This window comes from Eleutherodactylus coqui, chromosome 5, assembly GCF_035609145.1.
Source record: "Eleutherodactylus coqui strain aEleCoq1 chromosome 5, aEleCoq1.hap1, whole genome shotgun sequence".
NCBI classification, from domain to species: Eukaryota; Metazoa; Chordata; class Amphibia; order Anura; family Eleutherodactylidae; genus Eleutherodactylus; species Eleutherodactylus coqui.
This window is the reverse complement of record NC_089841.1, coordinates 12,835,374-12,850,914: the sequence shown is the minus strand read 5'-3', so window position 1 is coordinate 12,850,914 and position 15,541 is coordinate 12,835,374. Positions and strand designations below refer to the sequence as shown.

General features: G+C 49.0%; 1 protein-coding gene across 1 annotated transcript in view; it reads right to left on the bottom strand.

The window, feature by feature from the left end:
• The window catches only part of LOC136629013 (zinc finger protein 300-like), a 157,587-nt gene extending 150,276 nt beyond the window's left edge, over positions 1–7,311 (bottom strand). The window contains exon 1 of the mRNA XM_066605118.1: positions 7,281–7,311. The gene's annotated coding sequence lies outside the window, so the exon portion shown is untranslated. The remainder of the gene's footprint in view (positions 1–7,280) is intronic.
• Between the last annotated feature and the right edge of the window lie 8,230 nt (positions 7,312–15,541).

Below are 15,541 nucleotides of genomic sequence, written 5' to 3'. Positions count from 1 at the left end.
TGCTATCTCTCAGGAGTATTATCTGTCCGTGTATTACTGAGGAGCACTGACCAACATGCTATCTCTCAGGAGTATTATCTGTGTATTACGGAGGAGCACTGACCGACATGCTATCTCTCAGGTATATTATCTGTCTGTGTATTACGGAGGAGCACTGACCGACATTCTATCACTCAGGTATATTATCTGTCTGTGTATTACTGAGGAGCACTGACCGACATGCTATCACTCAGGTATATTATCTGTCTGTGTATTACTGAGGAGCACTGACCGACATGCTATCTCTCAGTAGTATTATCTGTCTGTGTATTACTGAGGAGCACTGACCGACACGCTATCTCTCAGGAGTATTATCTGTCTGTGTATGACTGAGGAGCACTGACCGACACGCTATCTCTCAGGAGTATTATCTGTCTGTGTATGACTGAGGAGCACTGACCGACATGCTATCTCTCAGGAGTATTATCTGTCTGTGTATTACTGAGGAGCACTGACCGACACGCTATCTCTCAGGAGTATTATCTGTCTGTGTATTACTGAGGAGCACTGACCGACATGCTATCTCTCAGGTATATTATCTGTCTGTGTATTACTGAGGAGCACTGACCGACATGCTATCTCTCAGGAGTATTATCTGTCTGTGTATTACTGAGGAGCACTGACCGACATGCTATCTCTCAGGAGTATTACCTGTCTGTGTATTACTGAGGAGCACTGACCGACATGCTATCTCTCAGGAGTATTACCTGTCTGTGTATTACTGAGGAGCACTGACCGACATGCTATCTCTCAGGAGTATTACCTGTCTGTGTATTACTGAGGAGCACTGACCGACATGCTATCTCTTAGGTGTATTATCTGTCTGTGTATGACTGAGGAGCACTGACCGACATGCTATCTCTCAGGAGTATTATCTGTCTGTGTATTACTGAGGAGCACTGACCGACATACTATCTCTTAGGTGTATTATCTGTCTGTGTATTACTGAGGAGCACTGACCGACATGCTATCTCTTAGGTGTATTATCTGTCTGTGTATTACTGAGGAGCACTGACCGACATGCTATCTCTTAGGTGTATTATCTGTCTGTGTATGACTGAGGAGCACTGACCGACATGCTATCTCTCAGGAGTATTATCTGTCTGTGTATTACTGAGGAGCACTGACCGACATACTATCTCTTAGGTGTATTATCTGTCTGTGTATTACTGAGGAGCACTGACCGACATACTATCTCTTAGGTGTATTATCTGTCTGTGTATGACTGAGGAGCACTGACCGACATGCTATCTCTCAGGAGTATTATCTGTCTGTGTATTACTGAGGAGCACTGACCGACATGCTATCTCTCAGATGTATTATCTGTCTGTGTATTACTGAGGAGCACTGACCGACATGCTATCTCTCAGATGTATTATCTGTCTGTGTATTACTGAGGAGCACTGACCGACATGCTATCTCTCAGATGTATTATCTGTCTGTGTATTACTGGGGAGCACTGACCGACATGCTATCTCTCAGGAGTATTATCTGTCTGTGTATTACTGAGGAGCACTGACCGACATGCTATCTCTCAGGTGTATTATCTGTCTGTGTATTACTGAGGAGCACTGACCGACATGCTATCTCTCAGGAGTATTATCTGTCTGTGTATTACTGAGGAGCACTGACCGACATACTATCTCTTAGGTGTATTATCTGTCTGTGTATTACTGAGGAGCACTGACCGACATGCTATCTCTTAGGTCTATTATCTATCTGTGTATTACTGAGGAGCACTGACCGACACGCTATCTCTCAGGTGTATTATCTGTCTGTGTATTACTGAGGAGCACTGACCGACATGCTATCTCTCAGGTGTATTATCTGTCTGTGTATTACTGAGGAGCAGCTTGTTTTTTGTGGATGGTACATAAAGGCTCTTTTATCACTTTCTTTTTTGTTTCTTAGGTAGCAGGAGGTAAGATGGAACAATACCTCTGCAGCGCCACCCATTGGAAGGCAGCATTCCTGCAAGTCACAGACTCTTTATACAAGCCTTGTAGCAATGACTGTGATTTATAAGCCAAGCCAGAGCCCATCCACAGACAGCTTTTTTGGGTTGTTTGCTCCTCATCAGTGTGCAGTAGGTTTCCGGCTCGGCAAGTGAGAAGCCTCTGATGTGGGTCAGGAGGAGTGTCATAACTCCTCAAGGAGACACCCAGATGGGAGCAGCTGAAGGTCTTGTATTACACTGGTAGGGGGGAATTTAGTGCTACTAAAATCAGTGTTTAACATGTCAGCAACGAATGTGTGTGGATGTAGCAGAGCTGTGTGAGTGATGTGTGGGGGTCAGGATGGATGTAGCAGAGCTGTGTTAGTGATGTGTGGGGGTCAGGATGGATGTAGTAGAGCTATGTGCGAGATGTGTGGGGGTCAAGATGGACGGAGTAGAGCTATGTGCGTGATGTGTGGGGGTCAAGATGGATGGAGTAGAGCTATGTGCGTGATGTGTGGGGGTCAAGATGGATGGAGTAGAGCTATGTGCGTGATGTGTGGGGGTCAAGATGGATGGAGTAGAGCTATGTGCGTGAAGTGTGGGGGTCAAGATGGATGGAGTAGAGCTATGTGCGTGAAGTGTGGGGGTCAAGATGGATGGAGTAGAGCTATGTGCGTGATGTGTGGGGGTCAAGATGGATGGAGTAGAGCTATGTGCGTGATGTGTGGGGGTCAAGATGGATGGATTACAGCTATGTGTGTGATGTGTGGGGGTCAGGATGGATAGAGTAGAGCTGTGTGTGATGTGTGGGGGTCAGGATGGATGGAGTAGAGCTGTGTGTGATGTGTGGGGGTAAGGATGGATGGAGTAGAGCTGTGTGTGTGATGTGTGGGGGTCAGGATGGATGGAGTAGAGCTGTGTGTGTGATGTGTGGGGGTCAGGATGGATGGAGTAGAGCTGTGTGTGTGATGTGTGAGGGTCAGGATGGATGGAGTAGAGCTGTGTGTGTGATGTGTGGGGGTCAGGATGGATGGAGTAGAGCTGTGTGTGTGATGTGTGGGGGTCAGGATGGATGGAGTAGAGCTGTGTGTGTGATGTGTGGGGGTCAGGATGGATGGAGTAGAGCTGTGTGTGTGATGTGTGGGGGTCAGGATAGATGGAGTAGAGCTGTGTGTGTGATGTGTGGGGGTCAGGATGGATGGAGTAGAGCTGTGTGTGTGATGTGTGGGGGTCAGGATGGATGGAGTAGAGCTGTGTGTGTGATGTGTGGGGGTCAGGATGGATGGAGTAGAGCTGTGTGTGATGTGTGGGGGTCAGGATGGATGGAGTAGAGCTGTGTGTGATGTGTGGAGGTCAGGATGGATGGAGTAGAGCTGTGTGTGATGTGTGGGGGTCAGGATGGATGGAGTAGAGCTGTGTGTGATGTGTGGGATCAGGATGGATGGAGTAGAGCTGTGTGTGTGATGTGTGGGGGTCAGGATGGATGGAGTAGAGCTGTGTGTGTGATGTGTGGGGGTCAGGATGGATGGAGTAGAGCTGTGTGTGTGATGTGTGGGGGTCAGGATGGATGGAGTAGAGCTGTGTGTGATGTGTGGGGGTCAGGATGGATGGAGTAGAGCTGTGTGTGATGTGTGGGGGTCAGGATGGATGGAGTAGAGCTGTGTGTGATGTGTGGGGTCAGGATGGATGGAGTAGAGCTGTGTGTGTTATGTGTGGGGGTCAGGATGGATGGAGTAGAGCTGTGTGTGTGATGTGTGGGGGTCAGGATGGATGGAGTAGAGCTGTGTGTGATGTGTGGGGGTCAGGATGGATGTAGTAGAGCTGTGTGTGTGATGTGTGGGGATCAGGATGGATGGAGTAGAGCTGTGTGTGTGATGTGTGGGGGTCAGGATGGATGGAGTAGAGCTGTGTGTGTGATGTGTGGGGGTCAGGATGGATGGAGTAGAGCTGTGTGTGTGATGTGTGGGGGTCAGGATGGATGGAGTAGAGCTGTGAGTGATGTGTGGGGATCAGGATGGATGGAGTAGAGCTGTGTGTGTGATGTGTGGGGGTCAGGATGGATGGAGTAGAGCTGTGTGTGTGATGTGTGAGGGTCAGGATGGATGGAGTAGAGCTGTGTGTGTGATGTGTGGGGGTCAGGATGGATGGAGTAGAGCTGTGTGTGTGATGTGTGGGGGTCAGGATGGATGGAGTAGAGCTGTGTGTGTGATGTGTGGGGGTCAGGATGGATGGAGTAGAGCTGTGTGTGTGATGTGTGGGGGTCAGGATAGATGGAGTAGAGCTGTGTGTGTGATGTGTGGGGGTCAGGATGGATGGAGTAGAGCTGTGTGTGTGATGTGTGGGGGTCAGGATGGATGGAGTAGAGCTGTGTGTGTGATGTGTGGGGGTCAGGATGGATGGAGTAGAGCTGTGTGTGATGTGTGGGGGTCAGGATGGATGGAGTAGAGCTGTGTGTGATGTGTGGAGGTCAGGATGGATGGAGTAGAGCTGTGTGTGATGTGTGGGGGTCAGGATGGATGGAGTAGAGCTGTGTGTGATGTGTGGGATCAGGATGGATGGAGTAGAGCTGTGTGTGTGATGTGTGGGGGTCAGGATGGATGGAGTAGAGCTGTGTGTGTGATGTGTGGGGGTCAGGATGGATGGAGTAGAGCTGTGTGTGTGATGTGTGGGGGTCAGGATGGATGGAGTAGAGCTGTGTGTGATGTGTGGGGGTCAGGATGGATGGAGTAGAGCTGTGTGTGATGTGTGGGGGTCAGGATGGATGGAGTAGAGCTGTGTGTGATGTGTGGGGTCAGGATGGATGGAGTAGAGCTGTGTGTGTTATGTGTGGGGGTCAGGATGGATGGAGTAGAGCTGTGTGTGTGATGTGTGGGGGTCAGGATGGATGGAGTAGAGCTGTGTGTGATGTGTGGGGGTCAGGATGGATGTAGTAGAGCTGTGTGTGTGATGTGTGGGGATCAGGATGGATGGAGTAGAGCTGTGTGTGTGATGTGTGGGGGTCAGGATGGATGGAGTAGAGCTGTGTGTGTGATGTGTGGGGGTCAGGATGGATGGAGTAGAGCTGTGTGTGTGATGTGTGGGGGTCAGGATGGATGGAGTAGAGCTGTGAGTGATGTGTGGGGATCAGGATGGATGGAGTAGAGCTGTGTGTGTGATGTGTGGGGGTCAGGATGGATGGAGTAGAGCTGTGTGTGATGTGTGGGGGGTCAGGATGGATGGAGTAGAGCTGTGAGTGATGTGTGGGGATCAGGATGGATGGAGTAGAGCTGTGTGTGATGTGTGGGGGTCAGGATGGATGGAGTAGAGCTGTGTGTGATGTGTGGGGGTCAGGATGGATGGAGTAGAGCGGTGTGTGTGATGTGTGGGGGTCAGGATGGATGGAGTAGAGCGGTGTGTGTGATGTGTGGGGGTCAGGATGGATGGAGTAGAGCGGTGTGTGTGATGTGTGGGGGTCAGGATGGATGGAGTAGAGCTGTGTGTGTGATGTGTGGGGGTCAGGATGGATGGAGTAGAGCTGTGAGTGATGTGTGGGGGTCAGGATGGATGGAGTAGAGCTGTGTGTGTGATGTGTGGGGGTCAGGATGGATGGAGTAGAGCTGTATGTGTGATGTGTGGGGGTCAGGATGGATGGAGTAGAGCTGTGTGTGATGTGTGGGGTCAGGTTGGATGGAGTAGAGCTGTGTGTGTGATGTGTAGGGGTCAGGATGGATGAAGTAGAGCGGTGTGTGTGATGTGTGGGGGTCAGGATGGATGGAGTAGAGCGGTGTGTGTGATGTGTGGGGGTCAGGATGGATGGAGTAGAGCTGTGTGTGATGTGTGGGGGTCAGGATGGATGGAGTAGAGCTGTGTGTGTGATGTGTGGGGGTCAGGATGGATGGAGTAGAGCTGTGTGTGTGATGTGTGGGGGTCAGGATGGATGGAGTAGAGCTGTGTGTGTGATGTGTGGGGGTCAGGATGGATGGAGTAGAGCTGTGTGTGATGTGTGGGGGTCAGGATGGATGGAGTAGAGCTGTGCGTGTGATGTGTGGGGGTCAGGATGGATGGAGTAGAGCTGTGTGTGTGATGTGTGGGGGTCAGGATGGATGGAGTAGAGCTGTGTGTGATGTGTGGGGGTCAGGATGGATGGAGTAGAGCTGTGTGTGTGATGTGTGGGGGGTCAGGATGGATGGAGTAGAGCTGTGTGTGTGATGTGTGGGGGTCAGGATGGATGGAGTAGAGCTGTGTGTGTGATGTGTGGGGGTCAGGATGGATGTAGCAGAGCTGTGTGTGTTGTGGTGAGGTACAATGTGTGTGCAGCCAGGCTGTGTACATGTATAATGGTGACTAATGTCCGTGCGCCATTGTTTGCATGGACACTGGGGTTACTAGCAGCTGACTCTGACTGTCCGCCCTTTTCTATACAAGACCCCCAGTTACTGCTGGCAGCCCATCCATGTAGTAGGAGCTGGAGGATGAGTGCAGTAACTAAGCAGCACCAGCAGGGGGTGGAACAGAAGTCATGTCGGAGGGATCTAATGTCCCCGTATGACAGAACCAGCGCCACGGGCGTAACTATAGGGGATGCGGTTGCACCCGGGCCCTGGAGCCTCAGGGGGCCCATAAGGCCTCTCTTTTCCATACCGGGAGCCCAGTACTATGGATAAAGCATTATAGTTGGGGGCCCCGTTACAGGTTTGCATTGGGGCCCAGGAGCTTCAAGTTACGCCTCTGCCCCCGACTGTACGTCTACGACAGTGGCGGCGACTAAAGCCAGCGGCACACAGACGGGTGGGATTCCGCATGTAGCTGGCAGTAGTGTCTGTCCCCGGCCGGCAGCCCCCCCGTACCTGGGCTGTACAGTGTTGGGATGACCGTGGACGCTCGCCGTCGGACAGCCGCAGTACAGACTATTATAAGTCCTTGTTTCCCCGCGCCGATAGGCGATGACAGCGGTATCTGTGCCCGATCCACAATGTCAGATACGGGAATCGTACGGATACAGATCAGGCTGCAGGTCTATTCCTAGTTGTGTGATGGATGTTCCATCCTTTATACGGATGCGGATCGCCCATCCGGAGACAAGAACGGAGTCTGCAATTCACATCCAGCCATGTGCCACCGGATAATAGGGCAGTATGGGCAGGGAGAACACTGCAGGTCCGCCATGTCTGGTGCAATGTACCTGCCAGTCACAAGGGGCGCTGCAGCACGGCTACTGATCCCAGACGGAAGGGAGCAGCTACTATCAGTCACATAACAGCCAGGACATCTTATCTCACACGGGGACGGAAGGGTTAACAATACCAAGACAGGACAGACAAACCTGCAAATCCAGACAGCAGCCGTGAGCTTTCAGGACCTGTGATGATGTAAATGTCATGTGATCAGTTGTGTGGGAGGAGTCAGGAATCACATGACATGGGGGTGTCATCATATGTCCTGGGGAGATAGCAAAGCTGTGTGTGATGTGTGGGGATCAGAATGGATGTAGTAGAGCTGTGTGTGTGATGTGTGGGGGTCAGGATGGATGGAGTAGAGCTGTGTGTGTGATGTGTGGGGGTCAGGATGGATGGAGTAGAGCTGTGTGTGATGTGTGGGGGTCAGGATGGATGGAGTAGAGCTGTGTGTGTGATGTGTGGGGGTCAGGATGGATGGAGTAGAGCTGTGTGTGTGATGTGTGGGGGTCAGGATGGATGGAGTAGAGCTGTGTGTGTGATGTGTGGGGGTCAGGATGGATGGAGTAGAGCTGTGTGTGTGATGTGTGGGGTCAGGATGGATGGAGTAGAGCTGTGTGTGATGTGTGGGGGTCAGGATGGATGGAGTAGAGCTATGTGTGATGTGTGGGGGTCAGGATGGATGGAGTAGAGCTGTGTGTGATGTGTGGGGGTCAGGATGGATGGAGTAGAGCTGTGTGTGTGATGTGTGGGGGTCAGGATGGATGGAGTAGAGCTGTGTGTGATGTGTGGGGGTCAGGATGGATGGAGTAGAGCTGTGTGTGATGTGTGGGGGTCAGGATGGATGGAGTAGAGCTGTGTGTGATGTGTGGGGGTCAGGATGGATGGAGTAGAGCTGTGTGTGTGATGTGTGGGGGTCAGGATGGATGGAGTAGAGCTGTGTGTGTGATGTGTGGGGGTCAGGATGGATGGAGTAGAGCTGTGTGTGTGATGTGTGGGGGTCAGGATGGATGGAGTAGAGCTGTGTGTGTGATGTGTGGGGGTCAGGATGGATGGAGTAGAGCTGTGTGTGTGATGTGTGGGGGTCAGGATGGATGGAGTAGAGCTGTGTGTGATGTGTGGGGGTCAGGATGGATGGAGTAGAGCTGTGTGTGATGTGTGGGGTCAGGATGGATGGAGTAGAGCTGTGTGTGTGATGTGTGGCGTCAGGATGGATGGAGTAGAGCTGTGTGTGTGATGTGTGGGGGTCATTATGGATGGAGTAGAGCTGTGTGTGTGATGTGTGGGGGTCAGGATGGATGGAGTAGAGGTGTGTGTGTGATGTGTGGGGGTCAGGATGGATGGAGTAGAGCTGTGTGTGATGTGTGGGGGTCAGGATGGATGGAGTAGAGCTGTGTGTGATGTGTGGGGGTCAGGATGGATGGAGTAGAGCTGTGAGTGTGATGTGTGGGGGTCAGGATGGATGGAGTAGAGCTGTGTGTGTGATGTGTGGGGGTCAGGATGGATGGAGTAGAGCTGTGTGTGTGATGTGTGGGGGTCAGGATGGATGGAGTAGAGCTGTGTGTGTGATGTGTGGGGGTCAGGATGGATGGAGTAGAGCTGTGTGTGATGTGTGGGGGTCAGGATGGATGGAGTAGAGCTGTGTATGTGATGTGTGGGGGTCAGGATGGATGGAGTAGAGCTGTGTGTGATGTGTGGGGGTCAGGATGGATGGAGTAGAGCTGTGTGTGATGTGTAGGGGTCAGGATGGATGGAGTAGAGCTGTGTATGTGTGATGTGTGGGGGTCAGGATGGATGGAGTAGAGCTGTGTGTGTGATGTGTGGGGGTCAGGATGGATGGAGTAGAGCTGTGTGTGATGTGTGGGGGTCAGGATGGATGGAGTAGAGCTGTGTGTGATGTGTAGGGGTCAGGATGGATGGAGTAGAGCTGTGTGTGTGATGTGTGGAGGTCAGGATGGATGGAGTAGAGCTGTGTGTGATGTGTGGGGGTCAGGATGGATGGAGTAGAGCTGTGTGTGTGATGTGTGGGGGTCAGGATGGATGGAGTAGAGCTGTGTGTGTGATGTGTGGGGGTCAGGATGGATGGAGTAGAGCTGTGTGTGTGATGTGTGGGGGTCAGGATGGATGGAGTAGAGCTGTGTGTGTGATGTGTGGGGGTCAGGATGGATGGAGTAGAGCTGTGTGTGATGTGTAGGGGTCAGGATGGATGGAGTAGAGCCATGTGTGTGTGATGTGTGGGGGTCAGGATGAATTTAGATCATCTGAGGTAATTGTTCCCTTCTACTCTTCCTTGCTCAGACCGTATCTGGAATACTAGTTCCAGTTCTGTACACCCTAATTTTAAAAAAAAAGACATCAACAAACTGGAAGAAGTTCAGAGAAGAGCTACCAGAAGGGTGAGAGGTCCGCATACCATGTCCTATGAGGAACAGTTAAATAAATGACCTGGGAATGTTTTGCTTACAAAAAAGAAGGCTGAGAGGAGACTTAATAGCTGTCTACAAATATCTGAAGGGTTGTCACACTGCAGAGGGATCAGCCCTATTCTCATCTGCACAAGGAAAGACTAGAAGCAATGGGATGAAACTGAAAGGGAGAAGACACAAATTAGATATTAGACAGTGAGAGGGGATCAATGAGTGGAACAAGTGGTCACAGGAGGTGGCGAGTTGTCATTCAATGAAAGTCTTCAAAACTGAGGCCGGAGAGACATCTGTTTGGGATAATTTAGTGATCCTGCTCTGAGCAGGGGGTTGGACTCGATGACCCTGGAGGTCCCTTCCAACTCTACCATTCTATGAAATCTAACCATATTTGGTAACTATCTAGGACATTCTTTGATACCCCAATTCTACCTTTGTTATTTTCACTATGGGTATTTGCCAAGTTGGTTCTGAATGTCTTGTTTACCCGTCTCTATTCCTCTGTGTAGTGTGATTTATCTCTAACTGCAGTCTACCAAATACTCTCCCATTGGAGAAGAAAAAATTTGAGGGAAAAGATTGAGCTGTTCATCTCTACCTCTCCCTTTCCCTCCTTCCTAGCTTGGTTTTCCTCTTAATGATCAGACCAGTCTTTATGTTTGGTTTTTCATTTTTCAATACATATCGACCTATACTTGTATGTGATGTCACTGTGCACAGATTGAGCCTTTATTACATTTCATTATTTTACTGTTAATTAAAAATCGATAACATTTTGAAAACAAAAAAAGTCATCAAATGTACCATTTTTAGAGATGAGCGAGCACCCAAATGCTCGGGTGCTCGTTACTCGAGCTGAACTTTTTGTAATGCTCGAGAGCTCGTTTCGAGTAACAAACCCGATTGTAGTCAATGGGAGACTTGAGCATTTTTCAAGGTGACCCATGCTCAGCATAGGGGAGAGTGTGTGATTCACCAGAAAACATCAGAAAGTGATGGAAAGACCACAGAAATAGATAGGGAACAGCAGGGGCAGCATGCATGGATGCACCTGAGGCTCCCAGGTCACACTATTAAGCCAATTGTGGGCAAGAGCCTAGTGGTCACCCCACTAACAATTTAGTTGGGCCAGACCGTAATCAGCAAGACACATCTTAGCTAAGCACCACACTAAGTGGAACAAAAGCCAATCGCCGCCTGCGTGTGACACCAGTGCCTCTTCTTCTGTGTTACATGCTGGCATTGCTGTCCAATCCCCCCCCCCCCCTTCCCCCAGGATGCAGGCATGAGCTTGCATCCACAGAGTACTGAAATTTTTCCCAACGCAGTGTCCAGCTGTCCCCATCCCAGATGGGGTAAGGCGCACCCCTTCGCCTACTCGGTAGTCCACAGCATACTGAAATTTTTCCCAGAGCAGCGTTCAGCTGTCCTCATGCCACACGATCGCTTGATAGCCACACCACCCTCATTTCTATTTATAAGTGCGTATTGGATGAGGAGGAACAGGAGACACACACTGCAGTGTTGGCAGGGCCTGGCAGTGACCCTCTTTGAAATTGTGGGCGATAGCCCACAATGCTGATGAGAATTGCTGATAAATTAACGTATGATCATAATTCCAATCCCATGCCACCTCCGTCACAAAATTTCATGAGCCACAAACGTGGGCATAAAGGGGACTCAGAGGCCAGTACTTCTACACATCTCAACAATTCGACAACCCATTCTAAAACAAAAGATTTTTTTTGCCAAGACTATAGGTGAACCCCTAAAAGGATTTGTTAACCAAGAGTATAGCCACACCCTTGAAAGATTTGTTTACCAAGAGTGCAGGTAAAAACCTGAAAGATTTTTTGAGCGACAGCTCGTACTTGCTTAATGGGATTCAGGTGGCGGTCTACTAACAGGCAAGCTACCGCCTGTCCCAGCCCCTGCCTCTCCCTGAGGGGCTTGTTAACCAGTGCCCCAGGGAAAGACAGCATGAACTCTAAAGAAATTAGTGGCCAAAGATTGTCACCGCGCTGGGATATGTTTCTGTACGCCGTGTGACCCTCTTAAAATTGTGTTTCATAGCTGAGAAATCATAGACAAATTAATGCATGATTGTAAGTGCCATCCCATGCCACCTCCGTCGCAGCATTTCATTAGCCACAAATGCCAGCATGGGGGGGGGGGGGGGGGGGGACTCAGAGGACAGTACTTCTACATTTTTAGTTTCAACGGTTTTTATTACAATATCAAAATTGACACGTGTCATTCATGCTTTCACATTACTCCGCGCAGGGGCCGAATGATGGTTATTAGAAATAACAATAATGTATTCATTAACATTTTAAATACATCCTAAGGGCATTTTCTCATGTTCAGCAAATTTTGCAGTTTCAAATAATTCTGAATATTGAACAAAATTTTATGTTTCAAAAGGTTTTATTGAATTTAAAGGGGTTGTCCCGCGCTGAAACGGGTTGTTTTTTTTTTCAATAGCCCCCCCGTTCGGCGCAAGACAAACCCGATGCAGGGGTTTAAAAAAAAAAAACGGATAGTACTTACCCGAATCCCCGCGCTCCGGTGACTTCTTACTTACCTTGCGAAGATGGCCGCCGGGATCTTCACCCACGGTGGACCGCAGGTCTTCTCCCATGGTGCACCGTGGGCTCTGTGCGTTCCATTGCCGATTCCAGCCTCCTGATTGGCTGGAATCGGCACACGTGACGGGGCGGAGCTACGAGGAGCAGCTCTCCGGCACAAGCGGCCCCATTCAGAAGGGAGAAGACCGGACTGCGCAAGCGCGTCTAATCGGGCGATTAGACGCTGAAATTAGACGGCTCCATGGAGACGAGGACGCTAGCAAAGGGACAGGTAAGTGAATAACTTCTGTATGGCTCATAATTAATGCACGATGTACATTACAAAGTGCATTAATATGGCCATACAGAAGTGTATAACCCTACTTGCTTTCGCGGGACAACCCCTTTAAATTTACAGTTGGCAACACTCTGCCTCGGAGTCTCCACGCAGGGGGCTAAGGATATTTTGCAGTACAGAGCTCTCACAATTCAGACGAATGTGCATTATTAATATTGGGAAGGTGTTCGGGTGGAGAGGGGGGTGGGGGAAAGGTTGAGGTTTCTTGATAGTATAGCGATCTTGTCAGCAGGGGAGGGGGGGTGATAAGGTGGGGGGGGGCTGGGAAAGGGAGGAAGGGGAAACAATAAACATTAACAAAGCAAAATATATACAGGGTACAGTTTTTAGGTATATATTCATGTTTAACGCCATCTCATTTTGCCTTGTTTTTAGAGAGGGGGGGAGCTGACCTCGATGTCGTCCACCCGTTGTTGTGTTGTGTCTTAATGGCTGAATGGGTATGCGGGGTGGGACTGGGGTCGATTTTATTGTTTTTGAGGTGTGACCTTTCCATTTTTCATTTACAATCTTACCACGTAGGTTATGTTTGGTATTTTAATATGTGTTATTCATGGATTCCACACCTTTTCAAATTGCTGGACCATGTCCTGTCGTATGGCAATGAGCCTCTCGTTTATGAGGGTTTTGTTGATGCGGTTTTCCAGCCGCTCGTATGGGAGTGTCGGTTTGCGCCACTGTTGTGCTATAAGGATTCGTGTTGCCATTGTAATATATTGAAGAAGTTTAAAGGGGGCGTTACGCATTCCAACCGGTTTGTCTCCCAACAGCAGCACAAAAGGGTTGGGTCTAAAGGAGGTGCCGCTCACTGTGGCTATAAGATGGGAGACTCTTTTCCAGAGTTCCTGCGCTACTGGGCATGTCCACCAAATGTGGATTGAACAAAATTTTAACGAAACAAATAAACTAAAACATAGGTCTTCGCTTTTTTCAGCCAATCACTATTCATAGTAGACAACAACCTATTGAATTGTCACCAGGATAACTCTAGGTTGAAAGCAGATTGTGTCTAAGGCCTGGGATATCTATTAACTCAAGCCAGGGTCCCCACTGCTCACCATATTTCACTAGGTTGGCCGATTATATGGCATGTAGCCTCTCGTAGAAGGCGATTTGTGAGATTCGGTTCTGAACTTCACTAAATGACAGGGTGGGTTGCTTCCATCTAGCCGCTATATGGATCCTGGTTGCCATGCATATATGTTGGATTAACTTGTGGGCTTGATACTTAACTCCTGGAGGACGGTCTCCCACTAGAAACAATGTTGGTGATTTTGGTATTGGACCTATAAACATCCTATGCAATATCCTGTGAACCTGAGACCAGAGTCTGGCTGCCACCGGGAACCTTCACCATATATGTGCTTGGGATCCCAACTCTGCACAACCTCTGAAACACAAGGGCGAAACTGAAGGGAAGAATTCATTTATCCTGACTGGTACTAGGTGCGTTCGATGTAGCATCTTGATAGATGTTTCCATTAGGGTGACTTGATGACTCCCTTTAGTAATAGTTTCGCAGCAGTGGTGCCATCTTTCCTCTGACACGTGGATTTGCAACTCTGTTTCCCATTTTTGCATGAGCGGAAGCTTACCCTCAATATTTGGATTATTTAGTAGTTTATAAAGCAAGGACAGGGTTATTTTTGCATAGGCCTTCAAGCATTGTCCTCTCGGTAATTGCCCGTGGTAAGTTCAGTGAATGCAGAAAGTGGAAAACCTGGTTGATTCGATAGATTTACACTGCGGGGGGATTAAATTTAGCCTGAAATTGGACTACGGTTAACAGGTTGGACCCCGTTAGAAAATGGCAGAGGTTTGTCAGATCATTAATCTTCCACCATTGGAAATGGACCAGATCTTGGCTTGGTGGGAATCTCATATTCGGAATGATAGGAAGCAACCTAGAGGGTCTAGCAGATTATATTCAAACCAGATATTTCTCCATATTCTCAAGGACTAATAAGTGAGTGGACTTTTATCAATTAAATGTGGGCTCATGGGGTTATCTGACCACATCAGGTTAGGGAAGGTCTGCGGGGTTATTCTGGATGACTATTTCTACCCACAGTGGGGCTCTAACCCCCCCTAATGTAGGTATCCATTGGGCTGACTGTGCCGCCATATATTATTTCCATAAATTAGGTACGGAGAGACCACCCTTACTTTTATGATAATGCATGAGGTTATTCTTAATTCTGGGGCGTTTTGAAGACCAGATAAACTGAAATATGCGTCGCTGTAGGTTTGCTAGAACTGGGCGCGAGACAGGGATGGGTAGTGTCCAGAACAGGAATAATATACGCGGTAGTAGATTCATCTTTACGGCATGAATTCTCCCCACCCATGATAATAAAGGATCATCCCATCTAGTCAGTTCTGATGTCAGTTTTTGTATCAAAGGGGGCTAATTCCATTTATAAAGGTTGGCTATCGAAGTAGTTAGGTTGATTCTCAGATAGGGAATATATTGGGGTTGATGCTGGAAACCAAAGTTTAAGTGAATTAGTTTTGTTAGGGAGGGCGCAGAGTTTATGTAAGCAATGTCGCATTTGTCTGAGTTTATTTTAAGTCCCGTAAGTGACGCCCATCTATCCAGTAGTCCCATCAGGTTGGGTAGGGAAGTTAACGGCTGGGTTAATGTGAGCAGTAAATCATCCGTGAATAAACTTAATTTGTATTCCACTCCCCCCACTGTAACTCCTTTTATATTGAGATTTTGGCGGATAGCAAGCGGTTCAATCGCCAACACGAATAACGCTGGTGAGAGGGGACAGCCTTATCGTGTGCCTCTCCTAATTGAGATAGGAGCCTCCTTGCTTGAAGGCAGCTTTAATAGGGTGGAGGGAGTGCAATAGAGGGCCCTAATAGCATGTGTGAAAGTGCCATCAAAGCCCATTTGCTGCAAGATGAAAAACAAATTGTCCCAGGACAGGGAGTCAAAAGCTTTTTGAATGTCAAGGGCTAATAACGTGACAGGGATTTTTATATCTTTAGAATAATCAATAATATTTAGCACCTTTCTTATGTTATCTGGGGCCTGTCTACCTGGGATGAACCCC